The 13,335-nt window shown below is 40.0% G+C and overlaps 1 protein-coding gene across 2 annotated transcripts in view; it reads right to left on the bottom strand.

Annotated features, from left to right (window-relative positions):
* Window positions 1-13,335, bottom strand: part of PAG1 (phosphoprotein membrane anchor with glycosphingolipid microdomains 1) — a 117,488-nt gene that overhangs the window by 66,737 nt on the left and 37,416 nt on the right. The gene's annotated exons all lie outside the window — the stretch shown is intronic.

The raw sequence follows: 13,335 nt of genomic DNA, 5'->3' as shown, positions 1-13,335 counted from the left end.
CGTTTCCTTCACAGCACAAGCAGTCTTCCAAGAGGGAAACGTATGTGCTGCAGTGTCATGGTTTTAGCTGGAATAGAGCTCATTTTCTTCACTGCAGCTGGCACAGTGCTGTGCTTTGGGCTTAGTATGAAAACAATGTTGATAACACACCGATGTTTTGGTTGTTGCTGGGTAGTGCTTGTACTAGTCAAGCACTTTTCCAGCTCTCCGTGCTCTGCTGGGTGCACAAGAAGCCAGGAGGGGAGGGGGCACAGCTAAGAGAGCGGATTCAAACTGGCCAAAGGGATATTCCATATCATGTAATGTCATGCCCGGTGTGTTACCTGGGAGGGGCTGGCCGGGGGAGGGAGGGAGCAATCACAGCTCGGGGACCAGCAGTGTTGGTTGTTGTGTGGTGAGCAGTTGTATCGTTTGTTTCTGGTTTTCTCCCTTTTCCTTTTATTATATTATCACTATTGTTATTACTATAAACATTATAATTATTGTTTTATTTTAATTATTAAACTGTTCTTATCTCAACCCATGAGTTTTGGTTTTTTTTTTTGCTTTTGCTCTTCTGATTCTCTCCCCTGTCCCACAGCGGTGGGGGGAGTGAGCGAGTGGCTGTGTGGTGTTTAGTTGGCTGACTGGGGCTGAACCACGACATGCAGGAAAGGAGATTTTCTGTTTCTTAGAAGGGAGGTCAATATTTAGGTTGTGCTCATGAGCAGTGATCACCAGTTATCAAAAAAAGGAGCAGAAACTCAGCACATTCCCACAATAGCAAAGGACTTGGGATAAGCGGATGCAACTGATGACTGTCCCTTCAGGAGATGCAGAAGTTGTGGTCTCTTAAGTGTTCCCCTTTTCTGCTGCATTGCAGCTGCATGCACAAGAACACATCTTTTACACCGCCCGCAGCGCGCAGACACATACAACACAGGGGAATGCTTCAAACACACGGAAGCAGCTAGCAATTTAATTAAAACATTCACACACAGAGAGGCATGTGCACATCCCATTCCTCAAAAGAAGCACCTAAATAAATACAGGAGCATAGGATTGCAAGAAAACTCCCGAGTCCCTTCCATCAACTGAAGAAAGTCCATCCTAGAGCTGGTCTTTATTTTCACCTTTGCCATACCAGCAAAGGGCTGTTCATGAACCTCAGAGATAACCAGGGACTGTCTTCTATTGCCTGGCCCCGCTTCACCCACAGTCCACTTGCTTTATTGATGCCCACTGTGTCATTTACCCTAAAATTTAGCTCTTTTCACTCCCTGGTGTTTACTCTCCTCCTGTATATTTACCCTCCTGAAGACAGCAGTGTCTCAGCCTCTGCTTTAGTATCTGAACAAGTCAAGGTTTTTACAATGCCTTCTTGTACAACACGCAATCCATCGTCCCCCTGATCATCCTGACAGCCCCTCTGTGAACCGGTTCCTGGTTGAACTCATCTTTCTTTAATATGAATGGTACACACTAGTCTCACTGTGCTTTGTCAACACCTCAAAATATGCTAATACTTTCTTTCCCTGCTAGAAATACTTCACCCACTATCCTCTTGGCATGCATTTATCTTATTAACAGCAACATCATACTGGTAGCTTGATCCTAGATAGGCTAGGTCCTAGGATCTTAGATGTACAATAGGTCATACATCTAGGATCCCACTCCTAGATGACCTAATAAAGCTGTATTTGATTTTTCTGTTTTTCAGGAGATGAGTTCCCAGTTCACAGACTAAATTCAGATGATGATTCCCTGAAAGCATGACCTTGCGCTCTGCACAATTATGCTTGATGCCGTATCCATTACACCAACTTGGAAGAAAACCTAATCCTTCTTGTATGATGTTATGATCCTCTTCTGAAATGTCAGTGACTCTTACCTTTGAGTCATCTGCAAATTCATAAGTGCACCATTGCTTGTTTGTGACAATGAAAGGAAGATATTAATATGTTTCATCTCCTTTGAGGAACTTAATTAGCAGCCTCCCTTTGGCCCAACACTCCTGTTTCAAGACTAATGTTGCCATCTCCTCTTTATTCAATTCTCTACCTATTTAAAATTTCTTCTATAAATCTCCATTTTCTCTTACCATACTGATAAATCTCCATGTGGGTACCATATTCAAATTCTTTATCAAAAATGAGACAGATTACATATATTGCCTTTCTTCACCAACAGAACTGAAGAAGATGAAACAGCTACCCTTTGCACAAAATATTTATTAATCATTTTTTATTTTATCTCATTTTCCACTTGCTTCCCTGACTTTATTATCTTGTTCAAAATTTGCTCTAAAATATTACATACTTTAGAGGTGGGCCTAAAAGGCTGTTATTTGCCCAAATCCACTTCCCCTGGCTCTATCTCATAATTTGTAGTATAAACTTTATATTTCTCATTCTCATGCCCCATTGTTCAATATAGTCATTAGAAACTCCGCAATCTCATATAAAAACAAATGCATTTTCAGAGCAGAAGTGTTTTCAGAAGTAAAATCTGATGACCTCTCACTGCTAGTCTCTGGAAAAGAAGTGCTGGATATTAAGTTTCTCTAACTTGTCCCTGAAACTGCACTGCTGTTCTTAATGTCACACTGTACTGGGATTTTTTAATAGCCAATATGGGAAACATGGTTCCTCTTTAAAGAGGCCTCCCAAATCAAACTTAAAATCAAATACCTCCCCATAACTTAATTTAAAAGGTTAAAAAAGTCAAGATTCTCTTCACCACCTAACTACTCGTCCAATTCTCAGTAAGAAATTTAATTTCCCTCATCTGGAGCAAATATGTATAATGCAAATGGCATTCAGAAACACTACTGCACTTTGGAATTGAACCTACTTTTTGCAGCTGCTGTTTTAAACATCATCAGAGTCTGGAAATGAAACAAAGCTTTGTCTCATTGACATATCCTTGCATTAATATTAACTGCAACAAAAGAGTTTAAGTGTTTTCGGCCACCAACTGCGTAACTCCACTGTATATTCCGCTGTACACTAGCCCACAGCCTAATTAACAGCACTGCAAATATTCTAGATATCTACTGACATTATGCACAAAGATGTAATTAGAAGTGCACGTATACGCAGATACATTTGGAAAAAAGAGAACAAACGTACAGCTCCAACTGATATCTTTATTAACTTGTTCTCAGTGGCAATATCATATACAGGGTTAGTGTGAGGTTAATGTATACCCCACACTGTGACCTTTCAGACTGAATTTAATTGCATCCCTACCAAGGATATAGAAAAATGATAAGGCACATGCTGATTGATTTTCTTCCTTGCAGACCACAAGGGCTCATTTCAACAAAACCTTGCCATTAAATTTACAGCACAACTGAAAAAGAGTTTCATATGATATACACCCTAATCTAATTTTTGAAACTGTTATATCAAAGACTCTCCATCATAAGCCACAAAATCCCCATTTACCTCTTCTGTAAACCCTCTGTACTGCGTACAGCATTATCCTTCAATTGTCAGTGTGCTTAAAATACGGGTAAAACACCGTCAGAGCCTTGCTGTCAAGTGTTAAAGAGCACTTTTAGGCATTCTGCCCCTGTAATCTTTGGGGACTTCAGTAACTACAAGTCAGGGGAAAATCAAAGTGAAAAGAAAAGACAGGTCGTCATGAATCTAAATGCCATGTAATCTGATGATAGACGTTTCTACTATAGATGTGCAACACATTTAGGTTCTACAAGAATTTTACTGTCCTTACTTTAGTGAAGCTGGGACAACTATCTTCGTGAACACACCAGCACATGGTGAACTAATTGAATTGGGAAATTTTGCCAGAATATTTTATACACTGTGCTTGCATTCTAAGCCTCTAAGTTTTAGTTTCTTTTCTTTGATAACAACTTAGATATTTTGCTAATTTTTCATTATTCTTTTAAACAAATTTTTGGTGATATTTTCAGATATTCAATAGTAACACTATATTCTGCACTAAAAATGCCCACAGGGAACTTTGAGATATGTGTTTGTTTAAAGCGGTTTCCACTTGCAGTGGATGAAGCGAACTGCCAACCACACTGGGGTTTCAGCTTTTTTTAAGGAGGTGATGGCAGGCACATTTTGTTATTAATGTATAGGGGGTTTAGCTACTGCACTCATCATCACGGTCAGCACGGCTCGTCTACATTAAAGTACTGAAGAGCACTGCGCACAGCTGAAACATCACTTGCATCAGTTGCATTCAGAGGAATGGAAACTTGGATGAGTCCCAAATTATGGTAGACCTAACGTCTCATTTGTCAGCAAATCATTTGTATCAGAAATGACTTTAAATGACAATAGTAAAATTAAATTTGTCCCATGTTTAACATGCCCATTAAAAATAAATCCTTCAATGCCATTCACTGAGGCTCAGATGCAGATGGTCAAAATGACCATGTGGTTGGCCACAGCCCAACCTGAGCAATATCCCTTGACTTCAACAATCGGCAACGGCTGTGGAGTCAAGGCTGAACCTACTCACTCAAAAATTCACCTTTACAGCTATGCTGTTTCCATGAGTCTCTGATGCACAAAGGTACTGGGAGTGCCACCAGGAACCTCAAAAACAAAACTCTTCATAGTCTGGGATAGTCTGACCTATGTCAGTTTTTGCTGCTTTACCAAGACCTGATTTCCATTTCACAGCAACACTGTACCAGAAGTGATAGCCAGAAGTGATCACCAGAAGTGAAGCCTTCCGAAGCCTTCAACCAGCCCTAACTGCCCTTGGAGAGTGGCAGCAGCAGGCCAGCCTGGACCTGGGGCTGGGTGGGTTTCATAGAGCTTTGAGCAAGGAATCAGTGCTGTAACAAAGCAATCTCATGAGAGCCTATTGTGAACCTATATTCATAATTTGCCATTTAATTCATCAGAATGGAAGCTCAGTGTGAATGACTCCATTAAGGAAAGACAGAATTAGCCTCATCACACATGCGGCAGCATATGTCTCTTTCAACATGCGCTGTAAAACAGATACGGAATGGAAAACAGAGGTTTTTTAACTTCCTATTCTGTCTACCGGTAAAGAAAACATTCTCAAAACCCTGCATATCTTCAGGTACATTACTCTATTGCAAAGATAAATATCAAAGTTAGGTGAGGTGCTAGGTAAGTAGCAAAAAAGGCTTAAAAGAACAAGGAAGAAATAAAAACACCTACAAAATCTCCAAAGACAAAAAATAAACAACAGTTTATTTGTGTTCCCAGGAAAGCCTAAAGCTAAACATTAGCATTTTCTTTTGGAGGCAACTTTCTGCATATTGAAAGCCAGCTTAAATAAACGGCTGGCTTTTCTTCTTCGAATATCTGGGGAGTCTGCAATGTTTTTCCTCCTTTGAGAAAATAAACATGAAAACCAATGCAGAAAGAACTCCACACAGGAGTAGTGCAGAAGAAATTTAAATACCTAGTTGTAATTATAAATGAGATCTTGGCCAGGCAGAAATGCGTATGAAATGCTGTCAGGAGGGAGTGTTTGCCAGCCAACCTTCAGGAGTAACAATCACAGAAATCCACCTTTGTCATCTTCTTGTTGATCCCCTTTCCCCACACCTCATGAATCTTATATGGCTTTTCACTTTTATTCCCATACGTCTCTCTTAATCTTGCCTTAGCCCATCCCCTGCTAGATCCTGGGGCTCTTCTTTTGTATCCCCAAAACCGCAGATTTGCTGGTATCTAACATGAGAGGTTCAGGGGCTCCAGTCAGCTTTAAGCTGCAGTAATTTTTTCTACTTAGGACAGGCTGGAGAGAAAGTACTTTCCTTCCTTGCTAGATAGTAAACATTTCTCCTCCACTGGGCAAACAAATTATCTTCTGTTATTCGTAAAGACACTCAAGCAATATTCTTGTTTACCTTTATAAATGTCTTTGTGCTATCCCTAGTCTAGCTCAGGGAACTGAGCCGAAGGTATTGCAGCTAACATATGGTAAACAGGACTAAGAGCCGCAACACTGGAGAGCAGTACCCAGAGAGATCTGTGTACAGGAAAATGCAGAAACCGTCGCTCCGAAGTCGGAGTTCAGGCTAAGACAGCAGTAGCAAAATGGATCTCAAGACAATAAGTATCTTCGGTGAGCAATTTCATTTTACTCATCAACTCAGCAGAAACGTGGTTTTCTGCCTCCAGGGGAAGGTGCAACATGTACTCATTAATGGCTGTTTATACAGATCAACACTACTGCTGTATTAATTTCCCCCCCTTACATGAGGTATTTCATGATCAAAGTATTGAAATCGACACTGCCAAAGCAACATTATTTGAGCAGTCAAGTTAAGCACATGCACGTTTGAAGGATCAGATCTTAATGAGGTTTTTTGGTTGTTTTTTGGCACGAATACAACAAACACTTCAACACAAATATAACTCTGCCCATGCAAAGTGAAGGGCTCTGCTCATGTAATTAGCATCTACAAGCACAAGTATTTGTTTATAAGAATTGAAAAAATCATTAAATATTTATTAGATTATTTCATAAATAGACTAATTAGTTCTGAAATAGCTGCTTTCTTAAACTGCATGACCAATATGTAATCTGTTATCCTTCACTTATTGCTTTTCATTTAAATGAATCCTGCAAATCTGACACAAATTCATTAAACCCACCAGATTGTTGGTCAAATCTTTGCAGGCGGTGCATGAAACTTGATGCATCTAAATGAAAACCAGTGTACTGCCATTCCAGTCAGTAAGGTTGTAGACAAACCCATATTTTTAACTCGGCCATCACAACCTCAACAGTTTGACGCACATCAGCATACACCTTACAGAATGTAAAGCCTGTTAACTCATAGGGTCCTTCTGAAAATGAGAACATAACCAGTGCTCACCCAGGTTAATTTAAATTACCAAAGATGGCTCAACATTTAAATTCACTTTGAAACTGAAGGCGGCTGAAATGTTTTGCAGTAATATGTCACTTCCTCAGAAAGCTGATGTTAGAAATATTTCCCAGATGTGAGTGAAGATTTCCAGATTAACAGAGAGAGCAGAAGAAAGCAGGAGATATGGGTTCCTGACCCAAAGCCACTGACTGTCTGCATTTGTCCAGGATGTGTCAGACAAGAGACCTGAGACTGAATTCTTGGTGCTACAGGAAAACACCTGGCCAAAATACGCTTGGCTGCTCTGGGATGAATTTTTCTCCATATTGTTTCATTAACATTTCCAAAAGGCCCAGTTTTGCGAAAAAGCTAGTTTCAAATGTAGCATTTTGCACCAAAAGAAATCTGGGGTTTTGACCAGCCACAGACACAAGCAGCCAGGCTCCCAGTGCATCTCATGAACTACCGATGCACAACAGAAGCTTATTAAGAACGTTTCATAACATTCAACATAAAACCTTACCTAAATATCTAATTCAATCTCCTATTAGTTCCTGCCATATCTCATATTACTTCTTTATTTTGCTGTGCATTTTCCACATTCAGAATAATTTTAAACTTACTTATGGCATCGATAAGCAACATGAGGAACAAGGTTACTGACATGGCAGAACCAAACCTAACACAAAAGGTCTCTAATATATATTGTAAATGTTGTCAGAAACAGACAATACAGAAATGTCATGGGAATAATAAAGGCAATAAATTGAAGCTATGTGAATATTTATTTTTATTTTCAAGACACCTCCTGAACTTATGAGATCAATTTGGCTTTGTTTTTCTTGCATCACTTACATCTTGTCAGAACACTGTAATCAACACTCTCTTGCTAGCCTGGATTAATAGTTTTATGCTAATTGCAACATCTACATAAAAATACTCCTTAGTACTCTTCTTCCATAGGACTTTTACTGAGGATGAAGTTCTGAACACACAGATAAAGTAAAAATAAATTTTTTTTTTACGAGCAAACTTACCTTGTAGCACACTTTCAGCAGATGTCATGGAGAGGACTGATTGCTTCCAGCGGCTTTGATCTTGCTATCATGCAGTGCCTCCTGACTGAAGCAAGCGACCTCAGGGGGACTGGGAGGGAATGGTGATCCCTGAGCGCAGAAAGGGTCTCCTCACACCAGACATGCCTTTTCATACTCTATTTACTTTCAGCCTGGACTGTGTGATATATAAAATCTCTGCAGCTCTAGCTAATGGGATAGGAGTTATCAGCTCCTTGAAGGTTCGTGCTTCTCAGTAGCAGAATACCTGCTCCCACTGAGACCCTGCTGATTCTGGTGGGGCGAAGCTGAACTTCACCTTGGTTCTGTGAGGAACACCCAACAGCTAAATAACAGAAAGGCAACTAGCCAGCATATTGCTTCAGCTTCCAGACGGAGAAAACTAGGAGAAGAAAAAGCCTTAGCCACTGTATGTTCTTTTTGTGGCATTTGCCACTTCTTTCAACAGCATAAACTAAATCCTGATAAGCATCAAGTGATGAATGAGTTGCTCGTCCTAGCTAAGAGCTGAACTTAGATCGTGGGATAGAAGCTAAAAAGAAAAATCATTGAAAACGCAGCACCTGGTGACATTTTCCAATATGCACTGACCTTTCCAGTACCATTACATTTGGCTTTGCAGCACAATCACATCGTTTCAGCTCTACGTATCGGTAAGATCCTAATTGTCTGAATCCTGCCAAAATCTTTACACTTTTAGTGAAAGCAGAGCAAAAAGACATTACTGAAAAAGGGCTGTCTGAAACAAGTGTCAGTTCAGTGACACCAGAAAGACCACCACCTTTGCTGCTGGGGTTAATTGTTCACACCACTGTACTGTAACCTAAGGAGGTAAGTACCATGCAAGGAGTGATGACTAACGTGAGGATGACTTCTGGTGACAGTGACAGCAGTAGGTAGCTGAAGAGCACTAAATAAGGTATTCAAGGACAGAGTATAGAAAATGAACTTTGTAATCACAAGCACACCTGCAAACCAGAAATCATTTCATGATATGTGAGAAGAGACCCTGATAATTTATCATGCAAAACACAAACCCCTCTATTCTCCCTTGCTTAACTTATCTTATGAGGTTATAATGATTAGTTTTATTTCTAGCAAACCTACAAATTTGCTTTCCTTCACTTCCCCTCCTCCATTTACATTTGCTTAATATGCAAAGGTAATGCATTTTATTGAAGAAATAAGGAAGATCTGCATTAAGTCACGTCTGCTTCAGAACTCAGTTGACTCCCCACCAGCTGGAATCTATTATTTGATTAAAAATGCTGTTGTGCCAGCTGTCATGCAGCACGTTCCACTACCCTGATTCCTGGTGGGATTAAATCCATACTAAAAATGTAGTCTAGCATGAATCAGCCTCTACTCAATATTAATACATACCTGGAAAATAAAAGCATTTAAAAAAGAACCCACCCCTCCTGGACTTGGCCACTTCAATCTCTAATGCAGAAGGTGCTCAGTGGGGAAGAACTTCAAATCTGACTTATTATAAGGTAGTAATTTCATAAGGCAATGTCCTAATTATATATTCAGGCTTGTTTTTAAGAGTGATCTCTCTTACCATAAAAATAAACCAAATTCCTCTTCCAACAGAACCAGTCCTGAAATAAAAGACAGTTGCTGAGTTTAAAGAATTAAAAGCTCTTGTATCTCACTGATATGGTGAAGTATTTACTAGTGGAGGGTAATTATTAGGGAATGTGCCCAGAGCAAAAAAAAATTCATAGTTAAGTCTGTTACTGCTAATTTAGTTAGAATGAGAGACTGTGTCAGGCAAAAAGCCCATTTAATTCGAGGGGGATTTCTGCCTGATGTGAACTGCAGGAATATATGCCAAGAGTATATGCTATGAATAAGAACTGAAAATGTTGCTCAGCTTCTTGCAGCACAATAAAATTAAAAGCTTTAAGGCAATCGTTCGCAAAAGCGTGCTTGAAAGGCCTCTAAACAGAAACATAGCGATGGTATATTGATAGGACTGATTCTTCCCATTTTCTTTTTCAGTTACCTCAAAGCAAGTTGGAGACTACAGCTTCACTAGCTCTGAAAAAAAGCTTATATTCAGTGGGATGCTTGCAGCTTTCTTTATTCAATGGGTGGCCACGAAGTTAAGAAGTTAAAAGGTTTTGATGGCTTCAGACAAGATACAGTCTCTTAATATACAGTCATAAGAACGTGCAGAGGTCAGGCTGAAAGCCCAAGCCGAAATCCATTCCTGGTGGTGTCAAGGCAGAGTGCGCTCAATACTTCCTTTAGAAGAACTAGGTAAGCATTATGTGGATTTTTCACTGATTAAACTGATTAACAATAGTCAATCTAAATTCCCAAGCAGCAGTTAAGTTATACCGTGTATAAAATAGCCGGAAGAAAATATAGTAGGTTTTAGTCATAGTACTGAACTTAAGGGAGGGGTCAAGCCACTACTGAGCCAAGCTATGATATGACTGTTGCTTAAACTGAATGGATGGTCTGAGCATGGCAGAGAGTAGCCCCGCGCCTGCGCTACAGAAAGTGCCATTGTAATGGGCAGCTTTGCTGACAGTGTCCGCAGGGCGGCAAGTCCCTGCAGCTGGAGTCCTCCAGGTACGGAACACCTCTTCTCCTCTGAACATGGATGTCCAGGTCAGACTCTGGAGAGACAAAAATAAACTAACTTTGCTGCATCTCAGAGATCTTCCTTTCAAATATATTTTAATTCAGTTTGGAAAAGCTTGACCTAATACTTCTGATTTTGTGGTTTTAAATTATTTCTATTTCCAGATCCATTATATGACTTCCTCAATAGGCAAGAAATGTATTATTTCATACATTTTTAGAGACTGAGCTTTGCATATTTTAACTTTTCATTCTACAACCTCTTTCACACCAGGAAAAAGTGTTGTAGTGTAGGCCCCACTATATTTGTTCAAGCACCAATTAGAAATGCATGACACATGCACATACTGAGAAACATCGGGCAAATACAGAAGATATGTAAATAATGTCTATGTACCCCTCCTATTCGCTAACTTTTCTGGCACCATATGCCAGCAATCTCAATCCACCATCATCAGATGAGTTGTATTCCTCTTGTTTATCATGTAAAATTGAGATAGTCTCCATGCCAAAGACGCAAAGTACCTGGACCTCCAACAGTACCCACTTTACTGAGAGAGCACAATGGCTCATCAAAAGACATCACAAAGAGGATGTCCGAAAAGGAAACACAACTGAAAAGGAAGTTTAGTTTCATCTTGGTATATGCTCCTTGTCTCAGAAGCATCACAGACAGTGACATTTAAAATCATGATGTTCCTATGCACCAAAAAAAGCCATACATTGAGATTTAGCATGATTTCAGGGAGGGAACACCATCAAACCCTGTATAATAAGAGTACAACACCCAGATTTGACGAGAGACATTAAAAAATAGATTCAATGGCAATTAAAATATTCCCATGCCAAAAGGTAGCTAAAAGTTTATTCTACCCTACACTGGCATGTACTGTGTGCGGGCCCTACATTTCAATAAAAGGAAGCAAATGCTTTTAACAGCACACTGGAGAGTTTTTATGAGATATGCAATCTACAGAAAGACTGCTGTCCCTCAATAAACATTTGTTGCCTAATTGTGCTATTCCAATTAACAAAACCCCTATTGAAATAATAAAAGATTCTGAAGTTTAACTTAAATTTTAAGAAAACTACTGAGTAGTAACAACAGTAAGGTGTTTTATGCAAAAAATTTCATTTATATTTACATTTATAATTATATAGTGTGTAATGGTGTAAAAATACTCCGTGTATGTAGCAGGTGTGGAGGAGCCTTTTGTTGTCCCAGCACAAACCCACCCAAATCTTCCCAGGCTGACTCTCTTCCAAAAGGAGCAGCCACCCGGGCTCAGCCGAGCACTGTGGCAGCGTGCGGAGCCCACAGCTCTGCCACGTGTACATGCCTGCCTGCAGCAAAATACACACTGTTCTGAAGGCACAGCTCCTAATGCCTGTGGTCCTGCCTCAGCCTGTCCTTGCAGTCCAGGCATGCATCACGCCCTCATGTGAGAGCTGAGGGTCTACACAGGTGTATGTGGACAGAGGTGTAGGGGAAGGCTCCTGTATTATTGATTTTCTGAGTACTGCCAGCTCATAGGATTGTGTTGCCTTCATTCCATAATCTGGAAGGCATAAAGCCACCATGGCAGGAGACTTGAGGAAGTGTTATGATTAAACTGGGGGCAAAAAGATCCTATGGATGCTTGGGAAAACACTGAGCAAAACTCCATTTGACCCCATACTCAAACCTCCCATTTACCACTGCTGATCTGCAGCAGTGCTGAACATATGCCTGCAAATGGAAGCGCTGGGAAATATTATATTAAATACTACGGAACGTCACATGCCCTTAAGAAAAAAAGATATCTTTATTTCAGCTCAGACATTCAAAATGAATGGAAATATTTTAAGTACATTCTTTATTAAGGACATATGCCTTCATTTTTCACCTTTGCCATATGATAACAAATTCATTTTCCTCACATGGCACTGTGAAAAAGCCTATGAAAGTTGTGAAGCACTGAGCCATCACAGTTATTTTCTCTTCTTGAGTTACAGTAGCATCTAGGATTCCCATGCCAGGACACAGGCATTCTGGAGGCTGTGCTGAGAGAGAACAAAAAAGATGGTTCTTGCCTCAGAGAGTCATATTTAAACATTAACAAAAGGCCAATAAGTGGATATGGATGGTTGGCAAGGAAGTAGGAGGAAACAGACAGCATCAGTCAACATAAAAGGCAGTGGCTGTAACACTTTACTAACCTACTTTTTTTTTTTTTCAGGGATTATGGGAGAGGAGATTTTAAGAAGGGATTTAAAAGGAGAAAATGAGGTTAAGTGTGTTGATGTCTGCCCACAGCTCATCCTTAACTTCGTCAGTAGCAACAAATAAAGCCCACAGATGCTGGTTTGAATACACAACAGGCCAGTGATGAAGCTGATATTGCGGGTGAACTGGAGGGATATGTGGATGGATGGGCCAGAATGGCTTTGCATATGAAATCAGGCTGCTTCTTACTACCATTCTTATAGGAAAGATAGATGAACATTACATAAATGCTCACAAGAAAACAAATTTCTTTTTACAGCAGTTTTGAACAAGGTAAAAGCTGCACAAGCTATATGTGGGCCATGCTTGCCAGTGGACTGACAGGGGGCATTGCGTCATGACCACAGGCATCCCTAGGGCAACTCCTGAACACCTCTCAGTCCACAGACATCCCTGGAGGAAGAAGCATGCCTTATTCAACATTCTTCATGGTTGATTTTTTAATCCCAGGACATCATTAGGGAAGTTGGTTCTTTTCATGAGTTACTATCTTCTAATGACTCTTAAAATATGTGTAATGCAACAGTTGGAAACTTCTATGTTCCACAGCTAATTTGGTGTTTTATAAATTG

Source organism: Phalacrocorax carbo, chromosome 2 (assembly GCF_963921805.1).
Source record: "Phalacrocorax carbo chromosome 2, bPhaCar2.1, whole genome shotgun sequence".
NCBI lineage: Eukaryota > Metazoa > Chordata > Aves > Suliformes > Phalacrocoracidae > Phalacrocorax > Phalacrocorax carbo.
This window is presented reverse-complemented; position numbering and strand designations above follow the sequence as displayed.